General features: G+C 31.7%; 1 protein-coding gene across 2 annotated transcripts in view; it reads right to left on the reverse strand.

The window, feature by feature from the left end:
- The window catches only part of LOC106664635 (neuroligin-4, X-linked-like), a 532107-nt gene extending 516660 nt beyond the window's left edge, over positions 1-15447 (reverse strand). The window contains exon 1 of one of the 2 annotated variants that reach the window (XM_024228640.1): positions 15409-15447. The gene's annotated coding sequence lies outside the window, so the exon portion shown is untranslated. Of the gene's footprint in view, positions 1-11864; positions 11907-15408 lie in introns of those variants that run through there. The other variant, XM_024228641.1, reaches the window with a different exon arrangement.
- Between the last annotated feature and the right edge of the window lie 877 nt (positions 15448-16324).

Here is a 16324-nt window from a genome sequence, read left to right on the forward strand (position 1 = left end):
AATATTTTAAAAAATGTTAACAATGCAATAAAAGTAACTTACATGCCCAGTTTCATGGAACACTGAAGATTACAATTTACACAATAGAACATGTATATTTCAACTGTTCTTTCTTATGAACTTATCCGTCGTCAACAAGTTAGCCAATTACATTACGTTTATTTTTATTTACAGCATTAGTTTTACATAATACATTATTATGCTTATATTGCTTACGTACAGAGCGTAACTGAAAATAAGCAGATTTTATAAGTCCTTTATTTACACTTGTTCACTATTTGATATTATTAAGTTTGTTTGATAATGTTTAAACTTCATATCAGTGTCTGAAGCTGCCTCCAAGATATCGGACACGTGGCCGGTACAATCGCGCGTAGTCTCAAATGTAGCGATCACGACATATCAAAACATATCCAACATATATTTTTTTACATGATTTTACATGAAGTACATGGTTTTTAAGAAGATGGTCTATGTTGTTTATATTATCTTTTAGACAATATGTATATACATAAATAAAAGATAAATATAGACAACATAGACAACCATCTTAAAAACAATGCAGTTCAAGTAAAAGCATGTCAAAAAACATACATTGGAAAAACTATACAATTCTTAAAAAATCAATTAACTCAACACAAAAGAAACATGGATAAAGAAGAATGTACAATTTTGTCAAAACATAATAATGGAACTAACCACACATTGGATGTTTCAGTTACGTTAAAATAATAGAAAAAGAAAATAACAATGGAAAACAACGGTAGCTAGAGAATTGTAGGAAATTGGAACATTCAGTGTTCCATGAAACTGGGTATGTAAGTTACTTTTAATAATTGTTAACATGTTTTTTGTTTTTAATATTTGATATGGGTTTTTGTATATTTAAGTCATAAAACCTGAAGAGGGGGAGCGGGAAGCACCACGAAATCGATACTTGTTTTAAAAAATAGTCTGCATTTTATGAGTGTCTTTTTTTATTTTATCCGTCTGTGGAATAGAGTGGGTGAACATTAAAAAAAATAAACTGTTAATAAATGAAAACTGAAACAATAGTATAAATATTTCAATATATTGTAGAATTTAAATCATTAAAAAAATATTGAACAGAAAAATAATAAATATGAGAACGGTTAAATTTTCTTCATTAACTAATGTGACTAAATGATTTAAAATCGTTAAGCCACGATATAAGAAAATTATTTGATAACCTTTAACGTTTCTGACAAATTTGAGTGTTGGTCTGGTATTAAAAGAGAAGTAGCATTTTGCCTGGGGTGACCGGGGCTTAAGTTAAAGTTGGGAGATGTCCGAACTCGGAATATTCAATATGAAGCTCTCCCGCGTTCCAGGTTATTGAGCAGTACACGGCTCTCGATCGGAAGAACGCAGTCATGCGGATCCGACCCATGGATATTTCATAACTGCTCTTTTGGGCTCCTGGTTTTTTCCCAGTATAAAAAAAAAATATGCTTCCGGTCAAAGTCAATAATACCACTTCTGGCTTTTCTACCGCCGCAGGCTCGATTTAAGAAAAAAGCATGCTGTGGTTTATTGGCATTTTAAAATTCAACATTTAAAGAGTAAGTAAATAAATGTACATTCACTCAAAAACAAAATCAAGACACTTGTATTTATTTCCGTAATAAGTAGGTATAAAGATTAATACTTGATATAAAACGTAAACAACATTAATTGTGTAATCCTTTTACAGTCTTTAGATTAAAAATACAGAAATTCGTTTCAATTTCATCCTTTCCAGAGCCAACTTGTCGAGTGAGCTAATTGGATTTTTAAATTATTTTCTTTGATGAAGCAACAAATTTCTATAATTTGTTTAAAGTACGGTTTTAAGACGAGAAATTCTCGGTCGGGAAGATGCTTTGGCCAACGACAGATGTAGCGTCCGTTTCTTGTCTACTGGTAATAATTTTGCATGGTAAGATATAATTTTGCCATGTTCTAATGAAATTAGTTCGTTGCATTGCAATTATATTTATGGTTGGTTAAATATAAAAACCTTTAATGTTTTCTGTGTTAGACTTTAAAACTTTACGATATTTATGGATATTGATGTATAATATCGATAACATACATATATCATCTTCACATCACACAAAACATATAATATATCATATAAAACAATCATCACATACCACACATCAAAGATTTCTACATAGTCTAATTTTTCAACAATTTGGCTTTCCTTTTCCTAATTATCCCCGTCTATATAATCCTGAAAGGATAATCAAGCCGAACCATTACCCATCCTTTTTCATTGTCGGTTCCCTTAACCTCAAAGAAACCGACTCTTCATATAAAAATGTTTTTCTATCCATTCAATGTCTCCACCCTTTCAACTCCAAAGTATATAAACATAAAACATCATTATCTCGCTGGCCCTCTCAATACGACACGCAATAATGACACATCTACACTGAAAACAAACACTTTGAGTGAGTACAAATACTTTGATTGAATCTAAAATATTTAGCATTGTATAAATTCATTTTTAGGGTTTTTTAATTATTTTGTTTTATCTCTACCAATACCTTTCATAAAAATATTAATTAATTGAAAAAGGTTAATTGGTCAATCGGACCACGAACTGTAATGGATTTAATAACTAAACTGAAATATATCTTCACGAAAGTGGCAAAAAGGAGGGAAAATTCAAAAGGTGGGGTTGTGACGGGAAGTGTCCGAATGGATCGAAGTAGCGATAGCTCAAGTGGGAGAGTAGCGGCGTATTTAGCCGACGGTCGTGGGTTCGAATCATGTTCGTGACACTGACTTTTTTATCTCAACTAAAAACCTTAATTAATTGAAAGTTACAACTAATATTTACTAACAATCTGGATCAAAGTATGGTTTTGAAGAAGAAAGCAAATTCAGTTGTTTTCAACCTATATTAATCTCATCATTCGAACAAAACAATCTTAAATATGTCTACAGATTGACATAGGTTTTTTACAGGCGATCCCAACACTGCTAAGGACTACAGCATGGCAGTAACAACTCAATTTGCTTTCTTATTCAAGACCTTGATCCAGATGTTCGTGAGTGAAAAAGTGGTCAATATTTCTATTTTTTTATTTATTTCTTCTATACTGAAAGCAACTAATATTGACAAAATCAAATATTATCGCAAGTTATTAAATATGTATACTCGTTTAGAAGTTTTAATTGAAAAAAGAAAAAACGTTTTTGCTAATTGTATTGGCTTATCCATTAGCCCTTATTTAAATATACAAAATCTGGAGGCGCTAAACAAAGAAAGTTGGTCCGGCATGAGTTAACAGTTTCAAACTTCTTTTCTCAGTCTTGTTTCATGGGCATTTTCTATTCAGTGGTTTCAAACTTTTTCAGGAACATTTATGCAAAGTATAAATAAATAGTGTAAGTACATACAAAATCATGGGGAGTGTAGAAGAGTTGTATGTATGTTATGACATTTGTATGATAACCGCACGATTAAGGGTGAGCGATATATGCCATATATACGTGTCTTCTTTCAATTTTATATATCGAGACAACGCTACATCGGAAGATATATTGATAGATTGTTTTGATATAACATCGGTATGTTTTTTTACTTCATACACATTCATTTTACTTATCCAACTGCCACTGCAACAACATGTCTATGTTACATACGTGACCGCCGTCATAAAGAAGTGGAATGATCACGAACCCGATTCAAGTTCTGAGTCAGATCACAGGGAATCCACTATTGCCCTTGCTTAAAAAAAGGGGGAGTTCCGATGAATTAATAAAATATTTAGATGTCGTTAATCTGTATCATGATCCTCTCATGACCTGGAAAGAGATGAAACGTTTCTACCCAAATCTGTACAAACATTCAGAAAGACTTTCATCAACTATTTCAATCAACTTCGAAGGAAAGAGAATTTTCAAAGGCTGGAGCCACAGCCTGGTCAAGGAATCGGGGTATAACCAGAAATTCTGTCAAAACGTTTATTTTTCTCATTATTATTTTTTAAACATGCTAAATTTGAATAATATATATTTTTTATACATTTGCGGTTTGTTATTGTACATTTGGTTTTGTGTTATTGTATTTAAAAAAAGCCATTTCCTTATGTTATATCTCTACTTCGAGATATATATTGATATATCCATATTGGTATGTATTATATAGTATTATATGTATACATACATACATACATACATACATACATACATACATACATACATACATACATACATACATACATACATACATACATACATACATACATACATACATACATNTTATATATATATATATATATACATTCGCCAGTCATATAAAAAAAAATTTCAACCAAATAAAACATATTTTATTTGATTGAAAAATTGAAAAATGATATTAACATTACGCCAATCCCTACAATCTTTAATTGCATTTGACACAAATATTTATTTATTATTTTACCTGTTTGTAGAGATGATTTGTTTATTTTAATTTATAATTATTTAAAAATATAAAATGTTATAATCATACTACGTTTATCAGCATGGAAGAAAATAAATAAAAACAACTCGTTGTTTGCATAAAAGAGAATGCATTTTGAAAAATACATATAATATGCATATACAATAAGACATGTACCACGCCTACACATTGGCAATATTGTAATCAATTAAGTTTCACTGAGATTATGCTAGTTAAAAAGATATTACGCCTTAAAAACGATATTTATAGAGAGATTATCCCTAGCAAAATTAAAAAATTTAAAAAAAGTAAATCAAATAAACCTATAAAACCTATAAAAATCTTTCTTTGATTTACTGTATTTTTCATTTGTACGGTTACAAGTTTGAAAATTGGCGACGCTCTTGAAGATGCATAAAAAGTAATAAACTCCTGCTATCTGCAGCCGGTATTTTCTTGTGCTCCAATTTTGTGAGGTACATGGAAAAGTTAAAAAACCTGGAAATCATTCGATGAGGACGAGTACATCAGTTATTGTTAATTTTCAAGAATTTTAGGCTATTTTTGGTTGGTCCGAAAGATGTATCGGCAACAGTATGTTTGTTTGGTCTCAGTGTCTGGCGACTAGAGATCAGATGAATTTAGTGCTACTTCCTGATTTTGAAGCGTCCTAATCGAGGCTGGGGGCTTTGTTTTCTGTTGACTGTTTTAAAAGTTGAACATTCGATAGGAGAGTCAGTTATTGTGAGAAGATTCATTTCATTTCATTTGACCTATTTTACTTCTGAATCTTACGTAAATTTTAATATATAGTAGATTTTTTAAGCAGCTCTGCGGCAAGATTAAATATTGTCTTAGCAGTATAGTCGGTCTTCGGGAGATGTCCAACTTACTCGTTATTATGAATATCTGAAGGATGTTGTTTATTGGACCCCTCGTAAAGTATTAGCGAGATTAATCTGCTCAATTTTTCTAACGTAACGATGTTGATGTATTGTATTTTATAAAAAAAGAAGGTTCAATGTACTTTAATGATCTATCAATCTATCTATGTGAACTTTAGTGGCTGAAATGTTTCATATATGATCCAAAAAAGGTTTAGTCTTACGTAAAACAATAAAGCTAGGACATTTTGGACCATGAAGCGCATAGTTATATATGCGTTTTAACGATTTTCAGTAGGAATGTTTTGGCAAAGATCCGGTGCTACAAAAAAGAAAGATTAGCAGCGGGTAAGTGGTTGACTGGTACATACTGGTCAGTTATTTGAGTAGATGACTGATGACTACTCCTATGATTTTCATGAAACAAGCGTGAATGAATTTGGAAGGAGAGTGTCTGGCTTCGGCTATGATACATCCTTTGTGGATTTTAGTTAATAAACCTGGTTATAAAATGTGAAGACCTGAATTACTTTATTATCGCCCCAATTCAGAAAAACATGATCTACTCTCCGAGATATGCGTCTCTGTTACACTCTCTGCCATCGACCACCTTATTCTATTATCCAAATCTACGACACCAGAAGTGGGATATATAAATATATATAGATAAATTACAAATTCTCGGCGACAATTGAAATGTCTACGGAGAGCTTTACTGAAGATATACTTCATTTTAACTTATTCAATTCACTACTTTTCTTGGTCCAATTGACCAAATAATATCTTTCAATTAATTAAGGTTTTTAGTTGAGAGAGTGGCCATTTCAATTGTCGCCGAGAATCAAATAGATTACATGACATTTGAAAAATCTGAAAAAGGAGGGAAAATTCAAAAGTGGATGGGAAGTTAGTGTCCGAGTGAATAGAAGTCACGATACCTCAGGTGGTAGAGTAGTGGCGTATCTAGCCGAACGTCGTGGGTTCGAATCCCGCTCGTGACACTGACTTTTTTATCGCAACTAAAACCCTTGATTAATTGAAAGATATTAATAGTTCAACCGGACCACGAAAACTAGTGAATTAGTTATAACCTTTTATTCTGTGGACTTCAAAATGTTGAAAGTCGAGATAGTCAAAAAATGAAAATATATTGAATATCTACTGTGTCATAAGTTAGAAATACTTTTAATTAAACTTATTATGAAATACGTTTTAAAATTTATCGTTACTATAAGAATTTATGTGGAAAAGTAAAAAATCAATTTGCACACATTCGACTTCCAAACACATAGCCATCGGGCGGAGCCCCCAAATTTGATTTTACGACTGCCTAAGGGACATTTAAATGCAGTACGTCCTGGATAAACGTCTGCAGGTAGAGTGGGAGGTAAGTTATTGAAGTGAGGTGCCACTCAGCTGGGAAACAGTGCGGAAAGATAGCGTGAGGAAACACTTTTATGTTGCTACAGAAGAATAACTCTATTAAACGACCACGTCCTTTCTCCACTTCCCTATCGTAAACTACACTATTGTATTATATTCATAAGTAATCCGAGCTATGATGCCATAAAACCTCTCTGCGTTCTCCTTCCCCTTGATCTCTACCATACTCCCATGAAACAATATAGCAAATACAAAATTCATTCTTTCGAATATAACATAACGTGGAAAACGTGAAGACTTTTTAACAGGCATGAAACGTTGGTATAGATTCTATGGATACATTATCAATATACAGTTGCACATAAAACCCTACATCAGATTTGGCATTAGTACGAATTAAAATCTGCAGTTTGCACCTTTATTATTATTATAATCGTTTTAATCTGCTATTCTTGTTGTTTTTGTCTCCCAGACGATTGTCAGTTTATCGCAATCTTCAGAGTTGGGTCTTTTTTAATGAATCCTTGGTCCGTTTTCATTTTAAATCATTATCACTTACGTCGTCCGGTCTTGTTGGGCGCGACGGTTTAAGCGTTGTAACGGAGGTCATCAGGGTAAAGGTCACAAAACAATTCAGAGGCCCTGCATTCAAACCCGACATACTAACAAATGAAATGAATGAAGAATGAAAAAATTACATTATTAAGTAAACAAATGAAATTAATATTTTTCATCATAAATATGTATAATACAAAACACATTACGACAATGGTTTACAACCGTCTGCCGGAGGTCGGACTATAAGTATTAAAAGCTAACAGAACATAAAATTTGTTATTCAAAAATAAGTAAAAGAAAAAATATAATTTTATATAAAACAATATATATACTTACATACACTTATACATACATATACATATATATTATGGGTTTTTTATGGTGTTTATGGGTTTTTCGTAGATCTTAAGGCTTTGACTGTGTGGATTGGAAAGAGCTTACACTGAAAACTCAGAAACCTAGGTTTTTCAGAAAAAATTCTTGTAATACTAAAACAATGATATGCACATGGTAGCTCTTCAGTTATAGGGAAAGGGGGGATTACTAGATATTATGAGGTATGATTTGGTGTTAATCGACGATCTGTGACTTTCTTGAATTCGGTATTAGTTACAGAAATACTGAAACAAACATCCTATTATATGCGGTCAACATTGTAATTTTGTCAGAATCACCGGTCACTCTGCAAAAAATATTACTGCCTTAGAGACCTACTGTAGTATGTGGAATTTTTTTCCATTAATTAAGGTTTTGGTTGAGATAAAAAGTCAGTGTCACAAGTAAGACAGTGTCCGAGTGGATCGAAGTCACGATAGCTCAAGTGGTAGAGCAGCGGCGTATTTAGCCGAAGGTCGTGGGTTCGAATCCCGCTTGTGACACTGACATTTTTATCTCAACGAAAATCTTAATTAATTGAAAATAATTTATTTTGTCAAGCGGACCACGAAACCTAATAAAAAGTATGTGGATTCTTTCAGCCAGTCTAATTAAATCTAATATTATGGTTTTTCGTAAGAGAGGCATTTTTGCGACTGGCGATAGTTGGTATTTTACGGGCTCTCACACTGAAATAGTTAATGAGTATAATTGTTTGGGTATAATTTTCAATTCTACACTGTCCCTCAATGCAATCAAAGGGAAGATTTACGTTGCAAAATATGCGATAAATTCAATTTGGACCGAATTCATTTTGAATGCTCTCATCGCAGTTTGCAGTAAATACGAGCAGTTTTTGGCTGTCTGCCGCTCAATCGCGTGCTACGCTTCCTGGGCTTAAGGCTTCGAACGATATGATGTAATTGAATCCCTAGAACGCTATTTTATCCGTTATGTTTATTACCTCTCTTCTATCACTACTAACTATATGATCTACTTGAGACATCAGCTGACCTCACCTTTCAATTTCCATTAAATTTACACACCTCCTATGTCTGCAGAGTCCTAAACCTTCCTAACCACCATTACTGCGCCAGAGATCTTTAGGTTCAAAATATCATGGTTATCTGCTTGGAATACATTGGATCAACTATATTGGATCAATGCCGATATTTCCCTGAACAATTGTAAAGATTGGCCACTTTACATTCTAAATTAATTAACAATATTCTTTCCTTTTACGTAGAGAAATGTCTATGTCAACCGCAGAATTCCTCTTGATTTTTTCTATATAAGGACCTCAATATTAGTCTACCATTCTGTATTATATCACAAAGTTCTAAAATCTCATCCGTTCCGTTAGCTCGCTGGTTTTTCAAAGTTAGTTGCGATTAATTAGTTCCGATAAATGCTCTTTACTAATAAATGGGCTTAATGGGATTAATTAAAATGGGGGGAAAAAACGGGCCCCCCGATAGTTCATATGACCTTGTAGTTGAAATACTCCTCAAAAACAAAAATACATCACATAGAAATAATTTTGTTTCTTGAGAACAAAAAACAATATAAAAGTAAGTTTGCTGAAGGATATTAATTTAATTTACAAAATTAATTCATTAAAAATACAATCAATTAGTAAATTAGTTTAATAAAAAGTAATAGCAAAGTTAATATCGATAAATTTTGTATTAATTGCATCTAAATTTTGAGTTGTATTTTTAATAAGACAACGAGAAGATTACTACGGCCTTCGCGTGAAGCCGAAAAAACTAATGTTTTGACACATCGACTCTACAACGTATCTCAGCCGGAATGAGTACGAGCTTTTTTCCAAAAAGACCGTACCCAAGGGTTGGTATGATCGCTACTATTGAAACTAAAATGGCAAAAACATCTAAATATTTCCCAGAATACCAATTAAAACATTGTGAACGACCAAACTACCATTAACCACTTCGAAGGTAAGATGAATCGACAATCTAGATATCACCAATTTATTGTAGATCAGGGACGTGGTCACAAAGAAGGGAGTTTGCAACTTCTCGCCCAGCATTCGAGGTTTATTACCGTCTTCTTCAGGGCCCTCCGGACTATGACAACAATCAACAATCGAATGAATCTACGATGCATCAATTATTTACGAAAAGTCAACTTACAAGTTACGTTGTCACAATAAATTTAAAAAAATATTGTCAACTGTCTCAATCTTGATTATAGTCACCACTGACTATCTTCCTATATTTACCAAAAAAAATCAATCTAGTCACGCTTTTAAATTTTAATTTTATAAATAACTGTCATAAAAGTTTTAATTATTGCCAACTATTGTTTGTAAAGTTTGGTTTGATGCCTAAAATTTGTTTTATTATAATCAAATTTATTTAAGACTTGTTACGTGTTGACTTCTCATAATTAATTAATGATCGTTGCAACAAATAATTACAACTGCCAAAACAAAAATCTGACGCACTCTCATGATAATAAACAATGTTATGTTTGTAAAAATTAACACTTTTACGTGATTTGAAGATCGAGTTTCTTATCAAAGCAAACTATGATTACTTCCCGAGTTTTCAGCCTTTAAAAGGCTATTCTCAGGGCCTACACATTTATAGCAATAAATTAAAAAATACATTTTGTATCAATTTCTATTACTACAAGGTACGAACTTACAGTCGTGTACATGTATTTACATTCATTTAATTACATAAACAGATTGAAATTTTGGGAAGTGTGTGGAGTTGAAATTGTAGTTTAACTTTTAATTTTGGTTCTCAATCAGAACTACTTAAAACATGATTAGGTCAAATAATAATAAGATTTTCTGGTAATTTAAAATTGTTCGTTTGAATTAATGAAAGTTGATTATCTAGTATAATTATTGAGTTTATGTGTAGGAAGGCTAAACTTCTCCCCACTGTCAACCCTGCAATATTTAAACTAAGTTTTTATTGCAAAAATTATTAACTTTAAAATAAAATTGACAAATATTTAAAACCTATGTATTTAAACAAGTCTAGAAGATTAAATTTTTTGTCGGAGAGAGGCTCGAAATTTTTGAAATGCAAGGAGAATATATAAGAGCTTAGGCCCGATATATCTGTTCAGATATCACATTTTTTACTTGTAGCTATGTGCAGAATCCCTTTGAAGCACTTTTTACATGGCCGGGATTCCCAATCTAAAATCCGGGGCTGAGTAAAGTCAAAAGGGTGATTGAGTTCCTGGATATGTTTCGACAAGCCATCCTTAATCTTGAATTGTCATTAGTTATAAGTTCAGAACCCTAAACACAATTTTTTATTTTGAGAAAGAGGTTTTATTTACTTTGAAACGTACAAGAGGAGATTACAAAGTCGGTTGGTGTTTAGATTCGCTCGACGAATGACGAGCGTCCGAGGTCGGAGATGCAGGAGGCTGAAGAAACCTAATTTCACAAAAAACACGGGTTTATGTGGGGAGCTAATACAGAATCAGCTGGAGGCAGTTCCTTAAATTCTTAACTATTGACTTCTGAACTATTGGATAATCAATGCTGATAGAATCTGATTTTTTGTCTCTGTTTCATCTGACCAACATAAGTTTTTCACAATTCAAACACCTAAGTTGGTATACCAACTGATGCTATTATCTACTCTATAGCTTTACATTTTGTTAATATTAACATGTATACATATTTCTTAAAAAGCAGCCAAACGGTCGATCTGTTGAATAACAAATCTTTCGTGTCTGTTTAGCTTGACGAATATGAAAATTGGCAATCTTTCCGTAACAAAACCTATTAAACAAGGATCGCAATTTGTTTACTTGAACTGCAGTGTTTCTTGTTGATTCAGTACTTTTGAAATTTGAAACTGTGTTTTTAAAATATTTATTATTTTCAAAACTTTCCATTAATTTTTTTTAATGTAATTGTTTAAATTTATTTTAAATTAGGTTTTAGTTCTTGAGAAAATCGTGTTTAACCCGGATTTTTTTTTTATTTCTGATAAAGCGGGTTAGTATTTATAATTATGATGCATTAAAGAAAAACAGTTCAGATAGAAAAAACCACTGAGGATGTAGTTATCGACCAGTTGAAAGTTCTAGTTTCGGTTCAATAAATAAAACTTTTATAAGCGAAAATTTCGGCTCATATACTTCGCCTTGTAGGACACTATAATACGCAAAAAACGGTTTTAATTATTAGTATTACTACGTATTCAAATAAAAATTACTAAACTTACGTATAATTTATGGAAAAAATAAGCAAAAATAAACTCGGGCACTGACACCTCTCTGGAATAAAAAAAAATAATTCGTAGAAAAAACACCAGTTTTCGGAGACACTAAACTAAGAAAAAAAAAACAATTATTTATTATATAATTTACTAATTTTTCATTATAATTTCAAATTTATGTATCATATTATAAATTGAAAATATTCTTATATCGTCCAAGCTTATATTTACTGTTTTCAAAACAACATTTTGATACGTCCTCTAACTTTCTTTAATTCTTTGTTCTAAAATGTATGAAAAGGATTTAGAATGAATATAAATAACTTTCATTAAAAAAAGATAATTCAAAAATCGTTTTATTTACGTATTTTAAACTCTCAAGCAATTTTAGTTGCTATATTTTGACAATAAATGTTGATTTGCAAGTTTGTAAATTAAATTTACTGCAATACAATAATATCTAACTTCGAAATGAATTTTTAATTTTGACTTCAAAAACTCAATGGTGCGACCATCAGCTACTTATGAAACAAAATTGTACTTTAGAAATCACCCACCTATTGTTAAATGTCAAACGATATTTCACATTGCCGAATAAAAGTATACTTTAATTAATTTATACATTTTTCGGTAGCTTTTATATTATCAACAATGATATAAGGGATTTTTATCTTCTTGTTTCTTTGCGTTCTGTCGTTGCGTTGTAGAAGGCAGTTTTTCCCAAAATTACAGCGACGTTGTATTTAAATTTAATTTTATAATAAATGCCAATTCAAATACAATTATTATCGCATTAAGAAACTATGTATTTTTATTGCCTTGAAATCGCAACTAATTTGCATAATACAAAGCGTAATCTTTGACGATTTGCATACTTAGGCCGAAATTGGACACGAAATTCGTACATAACTCCCACAGCTTTAATGAAGGAAACGGCCACCTATCACGGTAGACTGTTGAAGGGCCCTCGTACCGTTTTTCATCCTATTCTTCCTCCATTTTATTAGGGAAGCTTAAAACTCACAAACTTTTTTAAATTTATCTCTTGTTGAATTGGAAGACGGGGTGAATTATTTTTTTATACCCGAAATACCCTTTTAATCTCGGGTTTTTCCATGCAGGTACCGAATGTTAACAATTGTTCAGTATTACAGATTAAAGCGGCTTCTCAGAGTTTACTAATTATTATTTTTAATAAAGCACATCGAATGAATTGGTTCCAAGCTGTTCTCCTTTACTCTACTTTATTTTTACGCTGCTAAATTTTTTATATCAATATTGAAACTCAATGAAGCAGTTCAGTTACAAAATTTATAAACATATTTTAATTAAGACTTTTTTTAAAGTAAATAATTTTTAAATCAGCAATTACTAAGTTTTTCATGTTAGGTGACATTTTGTCTTGAATGTCATCCTTTTCTAAAAGCATTACGCGCTGAAGAAAACGTCCCGCGTGCAAAAAGTTTTAACAACTTTGTTCTACATTTTTACATACGTACCTCACAATGGTGTAAAAATCAAATGAAATAGAGGAATTTTTAGTATGGGCCAAAATGCTACAACAATTGATTATAAACTGTTTAATAAAATCCTCGTAGAATCAGGGTTGGCTCTGGAAATTCACACTACCTTATCCTTCCTGGCTGGCTAGTACTTTACAGTATAGGTCGGAACTACACATGTTCCTTTCTATAGGGCGGACGCCGAACCCCCTCAGGGTAGCGTCCTCGGCGCGCTATTGTTCTCAATATATACTGCTGATATCCCTTCCCATCCCAACACCACTATCCTAACATACGCTGAAGGCATTGCCATTCTATCCAATACTGACCTCCGTCGTAGCTCACGGAACCACGAATCAAAATAAGTAATTAAACTAAATACCACAAAGTCCCAAATAATAACCTTCACACTTCGTCAAATCGCTCACATCCAATCTATCCTAACCTCTCTCTTCTTCCCACCGAAAACGTCATTCGCTACATAAAGCTGTATCGAGTCGACTTACTTGTAATCCCCATACATGACTCAAAAGGAAAGAACTGAACTCACAATACCGATTCCATAAAAGGCTACAACTAGTTCACACCTCTGAACTCTCCCTTTACAACAAAATACTCATATAAAACAAAATATTGAAACCAATATGTACATACGAACTACGGGGTTTAACCAAACCTTCTGATTATCTATCTCTGCAGAATCCATACCTAACAATCACGAATACTTATATTCTTCATCTATGCACCGTTCTAACTTTGTAACTTCACCATTCCTAACAACTTAAATGTTCCCTTAGTAAATGAAGTTGTGAAATCCAGATACGAAAATTCGACACTAACGTCCCACTCTAATTCCAAAGTACAACTATACTTTCTAGCATGTGAGAGAGTATGAGTGATTAAGTGATTATTACTGATTGAAGAGTGTGATCACTGGATAGCTTCCTCACACGTCTTTTAGGTTTTGATTTGTTAATTTCAATTATCTCGTTATCTAAATATGTACTTGTTGCACTTCGCGCAGATTGATGTTCTATTCTAAAATACACTGTCAAGTTTTTGGGCCATTAAAAAAATCTCCACCAATTTCAAATAAATCATTGTAGATTTATGATTGGCAGTAAAAAAATAAGAAAATAATTTTAAAAAATGTTCAATTTCAGATAACACATACGATGCTTATGAACAAACAACGTAAATGATCAAGTAATTCTTTTTCGACTTAGTAACTTCAAAAATATCAGAAACAAACATTCCAGAAACTCAGCGAACTTTTTTGACATACTTGTAGTAAATATCAGTAGTTGTGCTCCTTCCTTCGTTCAAGAACGTAGTTACTATATGAAGAACATCTGCATTACGAAAAATTAGCATACGTGATTTTTTTCCAGAGAGATTTCCAGCAAGAGGTTTTGTCAAATGTTAAATCCAAAGTATATCATAGTTAACACAGTTAGTTGCAAAATAAGCAATTTTTACATATATATCTACCTAGTCATCAGCGGTACTACTACGTCTAAAATGTCGTGTAACATAACATATTAATTGATCATGTCTACTAAGTTAACAAATATTAAGTCTGCTTCAAAACAAAATTAAAACGATGTTGTAACAAATGGCGGAAAAAGTTTTCTTTTAATATATTATGAGTAGGCACTGAATATCGATATTTTCACGTAGGTGTATTTTATGTTAAAATTTACTTACATAAAAATAAGTAAAATGTATCATTGCAAAACACTCCGGCCTCCTTTTGAAAATAAAACGTACTGTTTCCACTAAAAATATTTATTTATTGTTCATGTCGACCAACTGATTTAATTAAGTTAAAAACTTATGCTGTTTTGATTCGTTTTAAGAAACATTTTAACTGTGCAAATGTAAAAAAAGGCCTTTTTTCCTACGATTTATTACTAGATTAAGTTCAGTTTCATTTACTTTGTAGATTAGGGACGTTGACTCTGCCAGGAATCTTCCACCGCTTACATTTTAATTCTTTTAATAGGTTTCCCCTTTTAAAATATTTAGCAACTTGGGACGTTACTCACCAATTAAACCACGGTCCGATCTTGCAGAAATATTCTGAAACAGAAAGAAAACTCTAAGGAAGCGCTGGTAAAAAGTTAATTAATGTTGAAATTTTAGTAAATAGTAGATTTTATTCTACAAATTCATTTTACGTAACAAACCGAAAGCTTTGCTTTGAATAATTACATAAAAAGATTGATATAATAATTTATATTTTCAACTCTCAGATGTTCCGACCGCGGTGGCTGGATTCAGAAAGGAAAACTTTTAATTCTCAATTAAAAATAACACAGATATTGTAAAAAAATTACATCGTTATTGCGATTCAAGGACATAAATTAAAAAATACAATTGTAAAACCAGTTGTGAATTTTACGTCCTTGGAAAACGTTTTCTGACTAAATTTGATAAATAAGAAAGTTAATGTCGATTAATGGTGGATAAAAATGTTTACTGGTTACAAGTTTTGAACAACTATTAATTCTGTATAAAACTCCTCTGTTTTATTTACACAATTTTTTGTATAATAGTTTAATCTAAAAGCAATAAAGAAAGTTAACATAATTACATATATTTTTTAGATTTTAAGTTTAATAAAGTTTTTTTGTAACAGTATGTATTTGTAACTATCTAATAACTTTGGATAAATTTTGTTTTTCAACTTTCAAGGCAAAAAAGCTCCGTCATGTAAAATTCATACGGACTTATGTCCGTGATTAAAAAATATTGTATCCAATGTTGTTATTTTCGATGAAAATTACTTTTTTGTTGGCTTAACGACATTAACACTTACCAAAAAGAAATTATAAACTAAACAAAGATAAAAAAAGACAAACATAAGGAAGAAAAGATCTTATTTTCTGTATTAAATTGTTCAGAAATAACGGCGGTTTTCATTACCATTAAACTAACATACATAGTATTGTTGGAAGGAAA

Source organism: Cimex lectularius, unplaced genomic scaffold (assembly GCF_000648675.2).
Source record: "Cimex lectularius strain Harlan isolate CLEC.00 unplaced genomic scaffold, Clec_2.1 scaffold267, whole genome shotgun sequence".
NCBI lineage: Eukaryota > Metazoa > Arthropoda > Insecta > Hemiptera > Cimicidae > Cimex > Cimex lectularius.